This window comes from Numida meleagris, chromosome 7 (genome assembly GCF_002078875.1).
Source record: "Numida meleagris isolate 19003 breed g44 Domestic line chromosome 7, NumMel1.0, whole genome shotgun sequence".
Classification (NCBI taxonomy): Eukaryota; Metazoa; Chordata; class Aves; order Galliformes; family Numididae; genus Numida; species Numida meleagris.
Window position 1 is genome coordinate 15,857,795 of NC_034415.1, and position 17,288 is coordinate 15,875,082.

At 43.0% G+C, this 17,288-nt stretch overlaps 1 long non-coding RNA gene across 10 annotated transcripts in view; it reads right to left on the minus strand.

The window, feature by feature from the left end:
- Nucleotides 1-17,288, minus strand: part of LOC110402254 — an 86,601-nt gene that overhangs the window by 50,785 nt on the left and 18,528 nt on the right. For 4 of the 10 annotated variants that reach the window (XR_002441002.1, XR_002440998.1, XR_002440997.1 and 1 more), the window contains exons 1-2: nucleotides 3,367-4,256; nucleotides 1,817-1,876 (exon numbers count right to left, since the gene is read on the minus strand). This is a non-coding gene — a long non-coding RNA (uncharacterized LOC110402254). Of the gene's footprint in view, nucleotides 1-1,816; nucleotides 1,877-3,366; nucleotides 4,257-9,608; nucleotides 12,680-13,195; nucleotides 13,434-13,565; nucleotides 13,698-15,363; nucleotides 15,482-15,782; nucleotides 16,105-17,288 lie in introns of those variants that run through there. The other 6 variants (XR_002441003.1, XR_002441001.1, XR_002441000.1 and 3 more) reach the window with 3 other exon arrangements.

The window sequence follows — 17,288 nt, forward strand, 5'->3', positions numbered from 1 at the left end:
TTGTCTTTCAGGGACAAAATTAATTTCTGATGACAATGTGAGCAAGTAATAAACTTGGAGTTCCTGTCCTGGGAAACTTGTTAAGGCCATGTAATGTTCTGGAGTTATTTAGAAAAAAACAATTTGCTCATAGACTTTCAGGGACATCTGTAACAGAGTTTTCTTTGTCCCTGTGCTGTTACTCATTTCTGGGGGCTTTATGACACCTTTTCCAGAGGTTGTTTTGAAAAAGTTCAAAAGGAAACATATTGCCCATTATTTCTTTCCTGTGGGGTATTTTTTTTTTTACACAATTTTTTTTTTTCCTTCATATTCACAAATCGTGCAAACCTGAACCCATTTGCTTTGCAACTTCCCTACTGCCAGGGAAAGGAACCAGAAACCAGGATCCTAACAGCATTAGTCAAAAATTATGAGGAAAACAGTTTGTTGGAAATTTAGAGGCAAGTATGCACCTGAAAACGTCTGACAGAGCACTACAAAAGAGTCTGTTCCATGTTTGGATGGAGGGAGCTTTGCCCATTAATGCTGTTAACTGTTAAGCTACAGTCATTAGCAGGAGAAAAAATGCCAAAATGAGGGGGAGAGAGAGAGGGACAAACACTCTCAGATCCTGCATTTCCCATAGGGAGCAGCAGAGGCTGTGTGCACACACTGCTCTATCAGTTACTTAACCAAAATGTTCTCTACCTTTCATTATCTTTGTTGGCGCTATTTCTCCATTTTGATATTTATTTTACACATGCAGCTCTTTACTCTGGTAATACTCTTCCATCATTTGGTGCATTCATTGGGGCTTTATCCCCGCCTGGCAGTCCCTCCACACCTGAGGTTTTCTCTTAGGTAAATTCCTGCAGTCTAATGCCTGTCGATTAGTGCATTTAGAATCACTCCATCTGCTGTGCTTAACATTCGTTTACAGCTTGTGTGCTGCACATGAATGTTCCTATTCCAGCAGGTCTTTTGAAGAAAGTTTAAAGTAAGTTGCAAAATGTTTCTTTTTCATCTAAACAGGGAAATGAATTTAAGAAAGGAAGAGAAGAGCCTGAAGGTTTAGCTCTTTCAAATTTTAAACAGAATTCAAAACACTGTTGGAACAAATCTGTCAGGGAAAGCACTAGAGCACCTGCATTTTAAGAGTGAATCTCTTCCCTAACTCCTTCCTTGATAATAGCTTGCACGAACAGCACCTTTAAACCACATCAATCCCAGATGCTTTCCATCCATCCGGTTATTATTTCCCTTGGCACTGAAGTGCACTTGCCTCCAGACTGAAGCTTCTCAGCGATGTGCAGCCCAGCATCTCCCAACAAGGAGTGACTAACATTTAATTTAGCTGAAATTATAAAACAAGGGGATCTTTAATCTTGGGTGTTCAAAGAGCTCAACCTGGACACTGCATGGATCAATGCTAACCCTGGGAGTAGAGGCCATACGGTTTCAAATACGAATTGTGAGGGTTTGGAGAGGAACAGCTAGGAGTTCAACAATAATTTTAAACTTTAACCATGGTTCTGTTATATTTACGTTGCAGCACATCACCAGAACACAGCCCAAGCACACAGGACATGGTCTGATTCCCTGTCTGCAGGGAAGGGTGTACCATGGTTAAGCTGTTTCCTACTGCTCAACTTTACCTCCAGTTAGTTTTCAGTGGCTGAGTGAGTGCTTCAACATGTGTCCACCTAGGCATGGTGGCTTTGCTGGTAGCTGAGCACCAATGTGGGTGCCAGCAGCGAGAAACACTGGATACTTCTTATTAGTAGGACTCACAGAAAATAAAAGTTCATTGCTCTAACACTGATTTTTTTTTTACCTGTCATCCTTGCCACGCAGCTTTAAGGGCTTGTGTACAAAGGCAGGATACATACCAAGGCTATACAGATGAAAACAAAGCATTAATTCACTTTTCAAGAAAGCAACATAAGGAAAGTTCACACACTTCAGAAAAACCACAGCATTTTGCAAATGAAGTTAATGCTTTTAAGAGATGACATCAGCCAGTACTCCAACATCTTCCTGCACTGGCAAGCAGGAGCTGCAGCAGAGATGTGATGGCACTGCTTCTTTAAGGGAGGGTCTCATGAAATTTCCCACCTGAGACACTCCACAAGTGCTGGGACGTGCTGGTTACTGAGGCTAATTTAATCATATAGCTTGTAAGAACATAAAAGAAAGACTCCATGAGGAATGTTTGGGTGGAGACTTAATCTTCATGGCGCTCTAAGACAAGTTTGTGAAAACACATGTTGGCTACTGGGAAACACAGCAGTCATCTTTGGACAAAAGAAAATGGTTTTCTAGGTTACAGGTAGAGGAGGGAGGTGGCTACAGTAGGGTTACAGATTGTATAATATTAATCCTGCACAAAGCGAAATGTTAATTAGTATACAATTAAGGTGGAAAGTATCCTTACTTAGATTTAAAAACATCCTGAATCAATGATCTAGCTTAGTTAGTAATTACAAATATTAGGAAAATTGAACTTTCAAAGGGAAAAGTCTACATGAGCAGTCACTCAGAGTCTGTAGGAAAATGTCTCCTTTAAAGGAAGTGACGGAGGTAAGACCATAAAGGAAAGGTGCGTGTAAAGAGGGGCCTGGACAATTCTGGAAAACTTATTCCACAGAACCACAGCTCCCACATGGCTTTTGTGCAAGCCTAAGACCTGAATCAACACTGCAGTGCAAAATCTCTTATATACATTTAAAAATTGCAACAATTTAATGATTTGCTTCTAAAAACTTGCAGATCGGGAAGACATTATCAGAGCAATGAAAAACCTGGCATCTAAATAACCCTATAAAGTATTTCCAAAACCAGGCAGACGTTTTCCACTCTTCCACAAAACTCAGTAGAGTATAACATGTTACATATTTTAATGTAGAACGTCTTACACAACCTGCCTCCATTTCAATGAAGCTATAAATCTAGGGATTGGATATCTGAAAGCTAATTTTGATTGGGTTAAGAAGTGGAAATACTACAGCAGGGCTGGACTGAGGTGAGTTTAAGGAAAGGGTAAGAGTACACAGGCATCTGTAAAATGCCCTGAATACAGGATGAGTCTATGACAATTCCTTCAAGGTATTGAACCCTCACTCCCAGAGGACCACAGGATTGTTTAGGATGAGAAATACTGAAGAAGGATGCCCATACCCTGGCCTAGTTCAGCATTGTATATATTGTAATCAACATATTTCTGCTACAACAGAAACAACATGAGATCCCTCAGCAGTATTATTACATTGCAAAGTGACAATAAACAGGGAAAAGTTTCTTGTAGCTCTAAAAATCAGTGCAAAAATCAGCATTTGATGCCAAACCCAACACAAGCTATATGAGATCAGTGTCAATAATACTCACTTCAGTGAGATAATCTTGGTCAGGGTCACCTGTAGTCTTTGAAAGCATCCGTCTTTGGTAGACCAACAAGTCGGCAGATGGTAATCCTTTCTGCAAAGCCTCAGTAGAAACCAAATCTTTGTTTTGTGGCACATAAAGGCTGTGAAATCCATGAAGCTCAAATCTCAAGGACTACAAAATAAATCCACTCCTGTGCAGTGCTAATACAGGAAATTCCAAAGTAAGGGAATGCAGCCTCCTATCCAACATACCGCAACAAGCAGAAGAATGTAGCTTTGGAGGAAAGCTTTTAACTGGTTCCTGGTGGGTTAGTCCACGAGTTGGCTTTGCAATGAGGTAACCAGCCTGTCAATTGAGCTTCTGCTGGCCTCCCCATGGCCCACTGGATAGGCCTCCCCTCCTTTCCACACGTCAAGCACCCCAAGGATGATTTTGTTTCCCTGGTGAGCTCGTGGGGAGGTATGCTGGACTATGAAAATCTCTCCCTTCAAGGGAAATCAGTAAAAGTTATTCTGAGGGCTCTCCCCCTCCTCATGAAGTCAGTAAAAAACGTCAACACCAAAAATATCAACTTAACCAAGTGGCAAATATAAATTGAAGATTAATGTGTAACATGAAAAATGCTCTTGCTGCTGGCAAGGCTACCAGTTAGAATACAACATACTGCCCACTTTTTGATAAATACTTGTCTGACTATCTGACTACCAAGAATTGAGAGTCAAACCATTTGGATCATACATGGCCACTGGGACACTCCCCACATGGGACCTGGATAGACTGGAGGGAGGAGTGGCTGGAGAGCTTCCTGAAGGAAAGGGACCTTGGTATGCTGATGGACACTCGGCTGAATATGAGCCAGCAGTGTGCCCAGGTGGCCAAGAAGGCCAATGGCATCCTGGCTTGTATCAGGAATAGTGTGGTGAGCAGACTAGGGAAGTAATCCTCCCTCTGTACTCAGCATTGGTGAGGCCCCAGCTCAAGTACTGTGTTCAGTTTGGGGCACCTCAAAACAGAAAGGACATTGAGGTGCTGGAGCAGGTCCAGAGAAGGGCAACAAGGCTTGTGAAGGGCTTGGTGAATATGCCCTACGAGGAGAGACTAATGGAACTGGGGCTGCTTAGTCTAGGGAAGAGTAGGCTGAAAGGAGAACTTACTGCTCTCTTCAAATACCTGAAAGGTGATTACAGTGAGAGTGGGGTTGGTTTCTTCTCACTGGTGACCGGTGACAGGACAAGGGGAAATGGCCTCAAGTTGCACCAGGGGAGGTTTAGGTTAGATATCAGGAAAAACTTCACAGAAAGGGTTGTTAAGCACTGGAACAGGCTCCCCAGGGAGATGGCTGAGTTGCCATCCCTGAATGTGTTTAAAAACCATTTGGATGTGGTGCTCAGAGACATGATTTATCAGTGGGTTGTTAGGGTAGTATGGTTAGGTTGCAGTTAGACTTGATGACCTTGAAGGTCTTTTCCAACCTAAGCAATTCTATGATTCTACAGCCTTCAGAGACAACTATTCTGGATCTGTCAGAAAAAGATGGGAAAAATGACAAATGGGCCCTGAACCTGCTGTGGCTCTAACAGTAGCACCTTACAGTTGGCCACTCTTCTCTCCTTCCTCCAAGAAACAGGTGGCCTCAGAGAGCAAAGATGTAGCTTGGGCCCAGTGCTATGCCTGTGGTGCCCGGGAACATCACAAAGGTGGTGGCAGAGCATGCACTGGGGTGCAGGTTATAGTGTCCACCCTGAGGTTTAACCACACTGCAAATGTTAGCCAGCAATCCCAATGGCAAAATCCCTCTCTTTTTACAGAAGGGCTCCACCACTACCTCGGCAGAAGCCAACAACCTGAGACTGACTGCTACTGCCACATGAAAGCCTGCCTGTACCAGCTAGATGAAAGGCACCAAACCTGAGACAACTATTTTGTCAAACCTCATTGAGAATCTTGTAAAGCCATTTCCCATCCTGTAACCGTTCTGTGGTTAAATAGTAGCTTCGGTTCTCTGATGTTGCAATCCAGCACCTTTCACAACCATTACATTCCCTCTAAATTAATTCTAAGAAAAAACGCATTCTGCTCAGTTATTTCTATTGCCAAGTTGTTTTGTATGAATCTGATAACTAGTTTCCTGCTACAGAGATTATATCTTGAATACTTAATGCCAATTTGGAAATTTTTTAGACAAAACAAAAATATATCTAAAATATAACACACAGTTTAGCTAAGTGTAGAACATTAATGCAAGGCACGACTGGAAAAACAGCCAGTAAATTGAAGGAGGAGAGCAGACTCAATGGATATCTCCCAGGGTTAGTACATGTTGTAACTGGTCATTCAGGCATTTCTGGTTCTGAAAGCACATTTTTTAAAGCATCAGAGTTCAACGATTTTTTTAAAAAAGTTAGAGTGAAGGATAGAGTGCAGCCAAAGGATAGCTTTTAACAACCATTTCAAAATGAAATCTAAATATGCTTACATATTAGATAAATGTTGGCTTCCAGGGAAGCTTTACAACAGTTTGATTCCATCCTGGACTGGGATACATGGAAATGTTTTGAATTTCCTTAAGTGTCCAGAGCCCTCTGCTAAGCTAATAAGCTGATATTGCTATTCATACAAGATTTTTTTTCCTGAGAAGTAACTCACTGGCCTTTATTTGTGACTTTTTTTTTTATTTTGTGCTGCAGTGCAATTTCATTAATAGAACTATACAATAATTACTCTTTTCATATTCTCATCATATACTAATAACTCAACTGCTCTATTTTTTGCCACATGGATTCCAGGATCTACATTTTTTAAAAATGTCAGAGGTTTTTTCCCCTCACTACTTAAAACTCAGCAGAGCCAGTGGGTTGCGTACAAGTGAAACATCTTTTCACTGGCTTCTCTCTCTCACTTCCTCTGCCCCTTTTTCCCCTCAATAGCAAATTTAGGTTCTTTGGAAGGTTTCCTCATCCTTCATAGCTAAACCACGGATTACCAGTCGACAGGGCATCACACACACACAACACATGCACATATGCCTACGGCACCTGCAGAACAGACCTGCTAAGGTTGGTCTGAGAAGGCCAAACTACTGTACGGGGAGCAGAGACCCAGAGAGCTGTCTGAATGCTTCAGCGACCCACAGCAAGTGCGGGCCAGCATGTTCCCTGCAACAGACAAGGAAAACACAGCCCTGAAGTCAAAAAGATCAGCCCAGCTGAGATGGGCAGAAAAGCATAGCCTTTAACAATCGGGAATTGCCTGTTGACATTGTACCTTCACACTGGTCTGGGTAGCCTGCTCCTCTCTGCTCGCCCTGCTGACGCGGTGCGGGGAAGGCTGGCCCTAGCCCACACAGAGCCAGGCAGGCTGCTGCATGAATCCCACGCAACGGCTGACAGTGCCCATCCTGCCGGGGTGGCCCAGAGCTCCCCAAGGGCAGGAGAGCACAGTGGGAGTACTCAGGCAGCACTTTCATGGGCACAGCAGCTTAGCACACAGAGGAAAGTACAGATGCAGCGTCCCCACGCTGGTCCGTGCAGCCCACAGTGACCACGGGCACTGGTGATGACAACCTATTTACCTGCACAGACTCAGCGTTAATTTGACAGCAACAAACAGGAGCAGGGCTTTGAGCCAGCTGGTGCTATTTGTAGAGCTGATGCTGTATATCAGACGTTGAAGGTCTTACTTCAGCAAAACACACTGACTTGATGCTCAGCCCAAGGGTGTCCCAGTGTGGCCAGTTACACCTCTGAGGTCTTAAAGACAGCTACCTGAATAATTCCATAAATAGGGTTGTGATTATTTTCCTGAAACTTTTTATTTCAGCCTTCTTTAGTCTCTGTCTTCAAAGCTGAAGGAAATAACGAGAAAAAGAAGACTTCATAGCAAAGAAAGCAGCACTTAGATTTTAACTGTACTTAAAATGAGGGAGGAATCTGAAGGCCTGTGCTGCTGATGAAATTCTGTAAGTTGTCTTTGTGCACAATGCCTTTGAGCAAGTCCACCACTAACAGCTGTACTCTGACACTGAACCTGAAACCCTATACAATGTTTTTGTCTGGTCTAACTTCCCATGGCTAGTTTATCACAAAATGCAAGAGAGACAGGGGAGATTATGACCAGCAAGCAAACCCGCTTAGCAAACAGATGTGAATCTGTGACACCCTCTCCTCACAAAAGCACAGCCTACAAATACAGGTTAAAATGGCTAAGCTGGCTTTTTCAGAAAGATTAAAACCATTCGGCTTCTGCAGACTGAAAAGTGATCCCAAATTGTGAGGGCTCATCAGTCAGGGGCAAGCATAGGCCTTTTAATATGGCTGCTCAAGCGGTAGCCCAGGAAGAGCAACTTGCACAATTTGGCAGCTGGATGTAGAGATAATCGTGCGGATACAAGCACTGACCCCTCTGCCGAACAGATAATAGGACAAAAAAAAAAAGAGGAAGATGCCAAGGAGATACTTGATTTCTTTAAGAAATTGTGACTTGCAATTTGTTATCATGCTCAAGTAGAGCATCAAGGGGTTTCGGGTTTTTGTGAATTTTTAGGGAGAACTGATAACATCAGCATTCAGCTATCTGCTGTTGTCACTGTTTTGGTTCCTAACACAACTTGATCATAAGGAGTCCATTGTGTCTGAATTACTATGCTCGTTCATGGTCTGGGCTAACAGAAAATGATTGCAAAAGAGAGCGATTAAGAGGTGGCTGACCTAGGCTCCAACCTTTTACACAGCTGAGAGCCCTCACCACAGACAGAGCTTTGCCCTTGGTATTCCCTCTGCTGCCAAGGACCCCTGTGACTACCCTGGCCAGGTGGCCTGTTCTCTGGATGCAGAAGCTTGCTCACATCAGCCCTTGCCTTCTCTCCAGCATCAGGGAGAGGTTCCTCTGCCTTTGAAAGACTGAAGTAGATACCTCATTAGGCCTTGATTATCCTCAAGCAATTGCTTAGATTTCTGCCCTATTACCGATCAGCCTTTTTTAGCAGAGGTCGTGGAATGGGCAGTGGCTGTCTTGTCTTCGTTATAATGCATCATTTGAAACTTTTCAATTAAGCTTCAGATCAGGCCACAGTACTGAGACCGCTTTAACGAGGGTGAGTAATGACCTTGTGCTGCACGTGATTTCTGGCACACCATCAGTTTTAATTCTTCTTGATCTTACTGTAACCCTTTGATACTTTGGATCAAGGGTTCTCTTGAAATGCTTTAAGCACACTGTAGGACTTTCAGGGACTGTTATGACATGGTTTCTATCCTACTTGTCTCAATGTAGCCAGGCTGTCACCTGTAAGTTCTCCATATAAATTCAAATTGCCAAAGATTAAAAGGCAGCTGAAAATCTGGCCTGTGCACAGAACCGGGGAAATTTGGTATAGGTCCCCAGAGTGACTGAACCTAAGGAGAATTCTACTACAAGAGCAAGGTAGCCCCTTTGATGTGCCATGCCCAAGTAGAGCAATGCTATGATTAGAACAGAAAGCTACATTATGCTGGAGTAGTGAATTTAATAAGAACTACTAGAGACTTCCAGAAATTTAGACTTCCCAGTTAATACCTATCTTTACATTATATATAGATCAAACTATATCTCCGCGGTTTAAAACACAGTGTTAGAACCCTCAACCGTGTCAATGGATAGAAATATCATTGACATCAACAGGACAAATATCTTATCCCTTAAATTAAGGGATATTTGGACACAGATCCAATTCCAAACCTAGTAGCTGGGACTAATTTCCAAGCAGGCTGTGTCTGCATGAAGCAGATAAGCCTTAGAATTTTCAAGGTGCTGCCCATGTCTTGGAGTCTGATGGACATGGATTCCCCTAGAGAGCCACAACATTCTGCCCTACTCATGGGCAGAACCAGCAACTCAGCCATCAAGGAGACAGGCAGTAAGAATGAGACTGCAGCCTGCACCTCACAGGAAGGTGTGCTGGAGGAATCACCATTTGGCCTGCAGCCTTGCTCTGTCCCATCAGGCACCCAGCACAGAGGCCATGCTTGCTGCACTTTTGCTAGAGATGTTTGGTCCTCCCCAGATCTCCTATCCTGGCCAACAGGGCACATGCTGGGCTGTTAGCCAGAGCAGCTGATTTACGTTGGGCTGCTGACAAGGCCTCACAGGCTTTACCACCAAAGGCAAAGAAACAACACATTTAACAGTTCCTCTCCTCCTATACTTTAGATAGTCAATCCTAAAAGCAGTGGACTGAGCTACTTAAAAGTAATAACTTCTTGTACCTTTTTGTTGGGATTTTTTATTCTTTTACTATTCTTGAAGCTCTTCTTACATGAAGCACGAGGGGTTTATCTGGAAGGGTATCAGAGAAATCCTTGTGTTATATTGCAGTTGGATAGCACTAGCAGAGAACTGAAAAAGCTTTAAAACTTGCTATCGATCATTTGATGTATGCAGGAGGTGATCTTTATTGATATGCCTGTAGTAACCAACTGGAATGGTTTGTCTTTCATTATATCCTTTATAGGAGGCCTCTTTCACTGCACTTGAATGGTGGTAACAGTGAACAAACCTCATTTCCTAAATCAAACTTACTGGATAAAATATACATTTTTTTCATAAGTTGTAGCTGGCAGAAGACATTCATCTGACACTGTCTTGGCTAAAAGAACAGAGCAGCGGTACTGTAAGTGTCCTACAATAGCAAGCACAGGAAAGAGATGAGGGAACTCAACAGATTTCACTCTAGACAAAATTACTATCACTACATCAGGATTGAATTATTTGTTAACCCAACACTGTCACACCTATTAGCACGAAAGAAGGCAGAGGTCATTCAGCACTACACTACATACTGCGCACTGGAAACAAACCTTCCAGCTCCTGCAAGTGTTAAAGCTGGAAAGAACAAATTGCAGCCGCATGCCGTATTCCCATCTCAGGTCCTCTAGGCAGCAATTACAAAAACTAGTTGTGTTATCACTACATTTCAAAGTCGGAGTACTGCCACGCTGATGTGTGGCTCTAAACCCAGCAGAGCTTGATCCATTAAGCACATAAAGGGGTCTGTGTGCCACAAGAGTCTGGCCTGAGCAGAGGACAGAAACCACAAACTCCCAAATTCAAAACCTGGGTTTCTTCGGCTGTTTAACCAACACTTCAGAACACATCCATACATTTTAAAATTTCTCATTCTAATAGGAATACTTAGAAATGCTCCTTTCAGAGGCGTTGCATTGATTCATAAGCTTGTCACTGAGGATGGAAACTGCTACCTAAGTGTTAAGTGCTGTTAAATAATGAAATAAAATTATATAAATTCTGGTGGAATCCAGAGAACTTCACCAAAATGTACTGGTTTCATTTGCATATATAGTCTATCTGACAACAGTGATCAAGCTGGTGAAAGTTATTTCAAACGTTCGTTATGCTCCGTTACTGCAGAAAAAATTAAGGCGAAAACTCTGATTCACAAGGAAGAATTGTGCCTGCTGAAAAATCCTTAATTTCTCACATACAGAGAGAGTATAAACTAATATTTCTCTCATCAAATTTGCACATGCCCCAGTGATGTTTAGCTTAATAACTGTGAGGAGAAGGAAGAGTACTGACGAAGTTAAAGCACAGAAAAGCATTCTGCAGGAAAATGCCTAATGCTTTCCATTTCAGCCACATATCCTTGCTCAGGTTTCTTGGCAAACTAGAGAACATCTGGTTTAGCCACTTCTAGCTCAGTTTTTATGTGATTCACCTCCAATACCACATCACCAATGTGAATCACTATGGACCACCTGAGACTTTTCTGTCATAGTGCTATAAGCACTCATTCTGGATTCTCAGAGGACACATTACGGTTTTCCTCAAATAAAACAATTTGATGGATTTCTCTATTTTTGGATCGTATCATTCCTTCTGTGAAGAGTTCCTGTAGCAGAGTTTGGGATTAGAAGCTAGGTCTTTCAACTTCCATTTGTATGCCTTTGTTATAAAAAATCATTTTCTCTTGATCAGCTTTGTACACAAAATAAAAGCAGTCAGACAAGCCTGTAAGCCTCCAGGACTTCCAGAGCAGAGGCCACTGAGTCTGAAGACTAGCAAATGTCTCAGAAATGTAGGATGCTTCCCTGGCACTGGCTTACTCTGTGACAAAGTAAATACTTTTACCCCCCAGATTTTTCCCTTTCAGGGCCAAGGCTGCCTCTTAATTTCTGTTGGTGCTGCATCCCCTAGAGCAGTGGGGTTCAGGTGACCCCAGGTGCTGTTGGAATATAAGCAACGATGGCTTTCTCTCTGCCTCTTTTCTTCTAACAAATCATTTGGGGATGGAGAGATTTATCTCTCTTCCCATTACACTGCTATGGAAAGTAAAAAGCAAACAAAAAATAGTGGAAAAAAAAGCAAGAGGCATCATTTCCTAACATATTTAGAATCATAGAATCATAGAATTAGCTAGGTTGGAAAAGACCTACAAGATCACCTAGTCCAACCATCCACCTACCACCAATAACCCCACTAAACCATGTCTCTCAACGCTATATCTAAACGTTTCTTGAAAACGTATTTGTGTGAGTTCATCTCACCAAGGGATGTACCAAGGGATCTACCATGGGTTGCTGAAAACGCAAGGTAGCTGTGAAACGCGATGTTCTTGTGTTTACCAAGAACCACCAGCCCTTTGCCTTTAACAGAAGATCTGTAGCCTAAATAGGCAGCTTTAAGAGCTCTCCTGACTCAGTTGCAATCAAGATACCATCTACTTAAATAAGCATTTGTACTCCCAGTGATTTTAGGAGATGAATTACTGATCTTATTACCATGGTAAATACCCTTGAGGCAATGCACAGGCCAACAGAATATTGCTTTCTGCTGGTACAGTACCCATTTCCAGGAGAACTCTGGGAGTACTCTTAGCCATATGGTAATAATAAAAGATTTGCTTAGTGCGTATTTGCCAGAAAGTCCCATTTGCAGAAGTGGCTTTTAAATCTTTGACACTGTTCATGGGAAACAGCTTGTCAGCTATGAAAATATTCCTACCAGCTCCTGTGTATCAGCCTTACCAGTGGGTACAGGGATCTGCAGGTGGCACAGCTCAGGACCAGGTGGAGAATTTCCAGCCAACACAGTGACTGGCAGTGACATTACCTGGATGAGCAGAAGCAGTTCTTCCCCACTGGCAGTGCAGCTCATAGCCCTCTTTGAGGACAGTCCATTGCTTTGCATCCTGGTGAGCAGCAGGGGATGGTGAGGGCTGGGGAACTGCAGTGGATGGGAGGATGTTTATTTATCACTGAGCCTTCATCTGGTCAGCAGGAGAAGTTGATAAAAACTGCTGCCTTCAGGGTTGCGTTCGCTTTGGGAATAAGGAAAAGGTGAAGCTGGCTAAGGTCAGTGCACAGGAGGCCCTGCTGAAGGTGGGAGCACGTTGGCCATGAATTACCGAGCATCATCTGGTGTCACAGATAAGCAGAACGGGTAAGAGACTAGGCAGGCTCTACAATAAGGGATGGATTTAATTAACAATTGCTCAGAGGGAGCAGACCGTAGCATTTTGGCACGAGGACATCATACATCTGACAGTTACTTAAAGAGACAGGGAGCACCCTATTATAAAAAAAATATTACTCCTCAACGCATTTTAAAAATTACAGGAGAAACACTAACAGATTGTATTACCCGTTCTCTGCAGGGCTGCTGGGCACAGCAGCACTGAGCTCTCGGCAGGTATTCTGCACCAGGGCCTATTTAAAAACACTGGTCCAAACTCGGTTCCAACAATACAACTCTGCTGAAGTTAGGGGTTATGCAGATGTAACCAAATGCAGATGTTGATCCATATTAACTGAACTATTAAATACATCAATCTTACCCAACCATCTGACGCCTTGTCCCATTTTCCTACACTTTGTTTCCCAAAAGTTTATAAAAATTCAGCCAGCTGATGATTTGCAAGCTTCTGGGTAAGGCTTTTTTCATCATTTCTTTCTTGGATTTCAGTTTTTTTTTTCCCCATCTCTCTTTTTAAATGATTATTTTAACATTAAGTGAATCTTGTAAATATTCTGAAAGCTAAAGGTGAACACCACTGTACAGTTCTGGCTGTTCCTCTGTTCAGACAGAAAACAGAAAAAAAAAAGAAAAAAAATAAGAAACAACAAAAATGATAAACCATCAGAGTTCTCTTATGTCTTTTCACATCCCTGTAAGCAAAACATTGCGCTAAGTCACCAGCGCCCTACCCAGTGGGTCTGCAGTCAGACAGGTGACTGATGTGCGTGTAACAGCATCCCCCAGGTGTCAGCACGGCTTCAGTCGATGGATTTCCTCCCACAGAGCTGAGCATGGACACACCACTGCTGAAATGGGAATGTCTGGAAAATAGAAAAGTACATCCCTGAACACACCTGCCCTCGAAACAGCCTCTGTTCTTCATTCACCTGAATGCAGCACTGCCCAGTCGCTGCAAACAGTCAGCGAGGGGGAATATTATTTACTGACCAATCTACAGGAAAAGGGGTTCGTGCAGTTCAGTTTCCCTGCCAGCAATGCATCTGATGATCTATTTTACTCGAGTAGCTTTGAGCCCTCACAGCGCTGCATACTTTGGACCTTTTCACTGACGACAAGACCCACCACAGTACCGTTGCTCTTTCCCAAACCCATCCATTTATTAGGGCCCATCCTGCAGGAGCAGAACGCTTTTTCTGAATCATAGTTAAAAATCAGTGCTGTAAATTGTACTCTTAAAAAAAAAAAAAAAAGAGGCCACAGCAAAAGTGTGACCTGAATGCATAAGAATCTTTTGAATGAATGGAGCCCTTAATATTTTGTTTTGCCTAATGAAGTAAGGCACGAATGTAAAAGGATTACTATTCCTGTAACATTAAATTCACACACACAAAGTGTAATTCATGGAGCCTGGCTTTAGTTTTTTTCATATAAATAATTAATGCGGCATTTAAAGCATGTTAAAATGTTTTATTTCTTAATCAGATAATTTGACTGAGAAACAAAGATGCCTTTATGTCCCTTTTCCTTGACTAGAGTTACTGTAATAAAAGTTCCCCTCTAGCTTTGGCCTTCACTCTCCGGTTTGCTGCTGCCAATTAGTTTTCTAAAGTCACTATTTTACAAAACGCTTCTCACTTTTTAAAAAATGTAATTGAATGTCTGCACATCACAGAGTTTCTTGTGTTCAGACACGGGGTGTTAAACATTCCTTCGGTTGACTTGGGTCAGCTTTAAAAAATCTCAGACGCTGAAACTTGAGAAGCAGTCGTGTGCTACAGTATTTTCTCCACATCCTGTTAAGTATTAAGCGGTTATTTAAAATAGAGTTGTTATACTCAGCAGCTGACTAAAAGTGCTCGATATAGTTTACAAGACAATTAATTAAATGAGAGCATTGCATGTGATGCACATGTATTTCCATAATCATTCACATTGGCCTATAGTTGCCCTTTAATTTTCATACTAATTAAAGTAACACATTGAGCTGCAAATTGTAAATGGCTGCATTTCTCTGTAGATGTTAACACTGATGTAAGCTGAATGGTGAATAAAAAACCCCAAGAATTAAGCAGAGTGTTTTTTGACTCTGATCCATTCAAGTTTCTCTACTCATTCCATCACTGGACCACATCCATATTTTAAAAAGACTGCGTGTTTTTTTTCTGAGTTTTCAGCCTCATATTTTTCTGAGGTACAGTGTGCTTTTTTTTTTTTTTATTGTGGTGTCTAGCTAGTTGGGTTCCATCTGATAAAATAGAGCAGTTAGGCAGGGGTTGCAGTTACATATTCGGTTTTTAAAGTGGTAGAGGGACTGAGGTTTGTAATCTGATGGGCAGAAATAAAGGAAACCAAAATGTTGCAGCTATTTCACCAGTAGTTTTGCCTCCGAATTACATCCGACCCATTATCCTCCTTGATTCTTGTTCAAACCTTGACACGGCTGACTTGGGATCTGCGATGCAAAGCAGAGGGCTGCATTTTCAGGTCGCGTCAAGGCAAGGGGAAGTTACTCCCTAAAACACTTACCAGGACTTGGAAGAGAGAACCAGCAGATACGGACGATTATCCCGCGGCTCACACAGCTGCTGGCATTTCAACTTGGCACGCATCTGATGGGGACCACTGCATCCACCTCAAGCAGTCCCTAGCAAGAAATGGACATACAGTAATTGCTACTGAATGAGAAGTAACCACAGGCTGTAGGCATATGAAAGACACCTCAAAAAAATTGTCAAAAAAACCCTCTGTCAGGGCCAACAGCTCAAAAATTAACAACTAATCATTCGTTCCAATGTGTCCTCCATCTAATTGCTTCCATGACGAAGTGGCTTTTCTTTTTTTCCTTTCAGAAATGAGCATTATAAAAGATTTCTTTTTAATTTAAAATGAAAAATTCCTCCACTCCCAGGTGACCTATCCAAGAGAAATAATAATAAGCACTCAACTGCTCAGAGAGCATCAGCTCTCACACATATTACAAGGCTGAGTGTTCATGCTCTCTTACAGCCCCGGCCCCGCTCCCTTCCTGCAGTGTGTCCTATCTCCAGATCCTAACTTGGCTTGGCCCAAGATGTTATTTGTTAAAATTAACTTTCAGATCAGGCTGGAGTCAGTGTTCTTGGCAAGGAGGAAAGGAATGAAAACTGCAAGGGAGGGAGCAGCTTGGGGAGGCGGAGAGGGGAAGCTGCAGCCTGGAGCGGGGATTTTTGAGGCAGGGACCAGAGCACAGGCAGCACAGCCACGTTCGCACCCAGCTGTGCTCAGTGTCCTTGCGCCCTTCTTGCCAGCCTGCTTCTGGCTCCCAGCAGAGCAGGGCTGAGCCCCATCCCGCCCTGAAGGGATACCCCAAAGGGGCTGCCCTGTGATAACCTGTGCCCCCTGCACAGCATCTCACGTGTAATTGGCATCTACTTTCAGATGCAGGAGCAGTTGTGGCTTTGTGCTTTATCACAGCTAAAGTCTTCTGAAGTTTGGCCGTGCTGATGCTGAACCACCACACAGAGTCACGCTGAGGGAAGACCGATAGGATATGGTAATAATGCAAGGCTCTTTTTTCCTCTCATAAACCAAATCTTCTATACATTTCTGGAAGATTAATTTAGATTTGGGGGAATTTTGAGTGAAGCACTGGAAAAAAGACTAAATGCATGTCTGGTTTCTACCTGACCTTAGCTACTACATCAGCCACCACTGCTCCAGCACACTGACATATGGAAATGTGCGTGTGCTTCAGCTTAATTACCTAGGGACTCTATATAAAGAAAGCTCTAAAATGTCTTCATTGCAAATGTAGTTTTTCTGGGAGCCAGACAACGGTGCTATAATCCACTGACAAATTAACCATGTATTTTATCAAAAAATAAGATACATCCAAGCTACATGGAACCGGGTCCTGCTTGCGTTAAGTGACACATGTAAATACACAAAGCTAAGCAGCAGTCAGGGTTTGTTGGGCATTTTTCCTTTGATTGCTGCATTTTTAAGTTTAACCTCCAAATTTATTGTGAGAAAGAAGGAATTACCAAGAAAACATATCCTAAAAGCAAGGGGTCTTGAAAGTTTCAGACTCAGGTGACACAAGTGGATGTGGCGGTGGCTGTTTCAAGCAGGAGGGACGGCTGAGCCTTCTGCCTGGGCACAGAGCTCCTACCCTCCTTGTATGCTCTGCCCTGCTTCCCTTTGCACTCTCCAACTAAATAGAGAGGACAGTCCCAACCTCCACCACTGCCCGCAGAGGCTGCAACAGACGGGCAGCAGCCGGGTGCTCTCCCTGGAGGCAGGGACAAGCCGAGCACAGCGCATCCTGAGCAAGGCCGGGGCTGGAGGGCACAGCCTGGACCCGGCTGGGTGCTGGGTGAGGCACTGGCACCAAAGCTGGGGGCCTAGGAAGTCTTTCATCTCTCCACAATCAGCTTTTTACACAGCCTCGTGACAGCTGGTTATGATGAGCA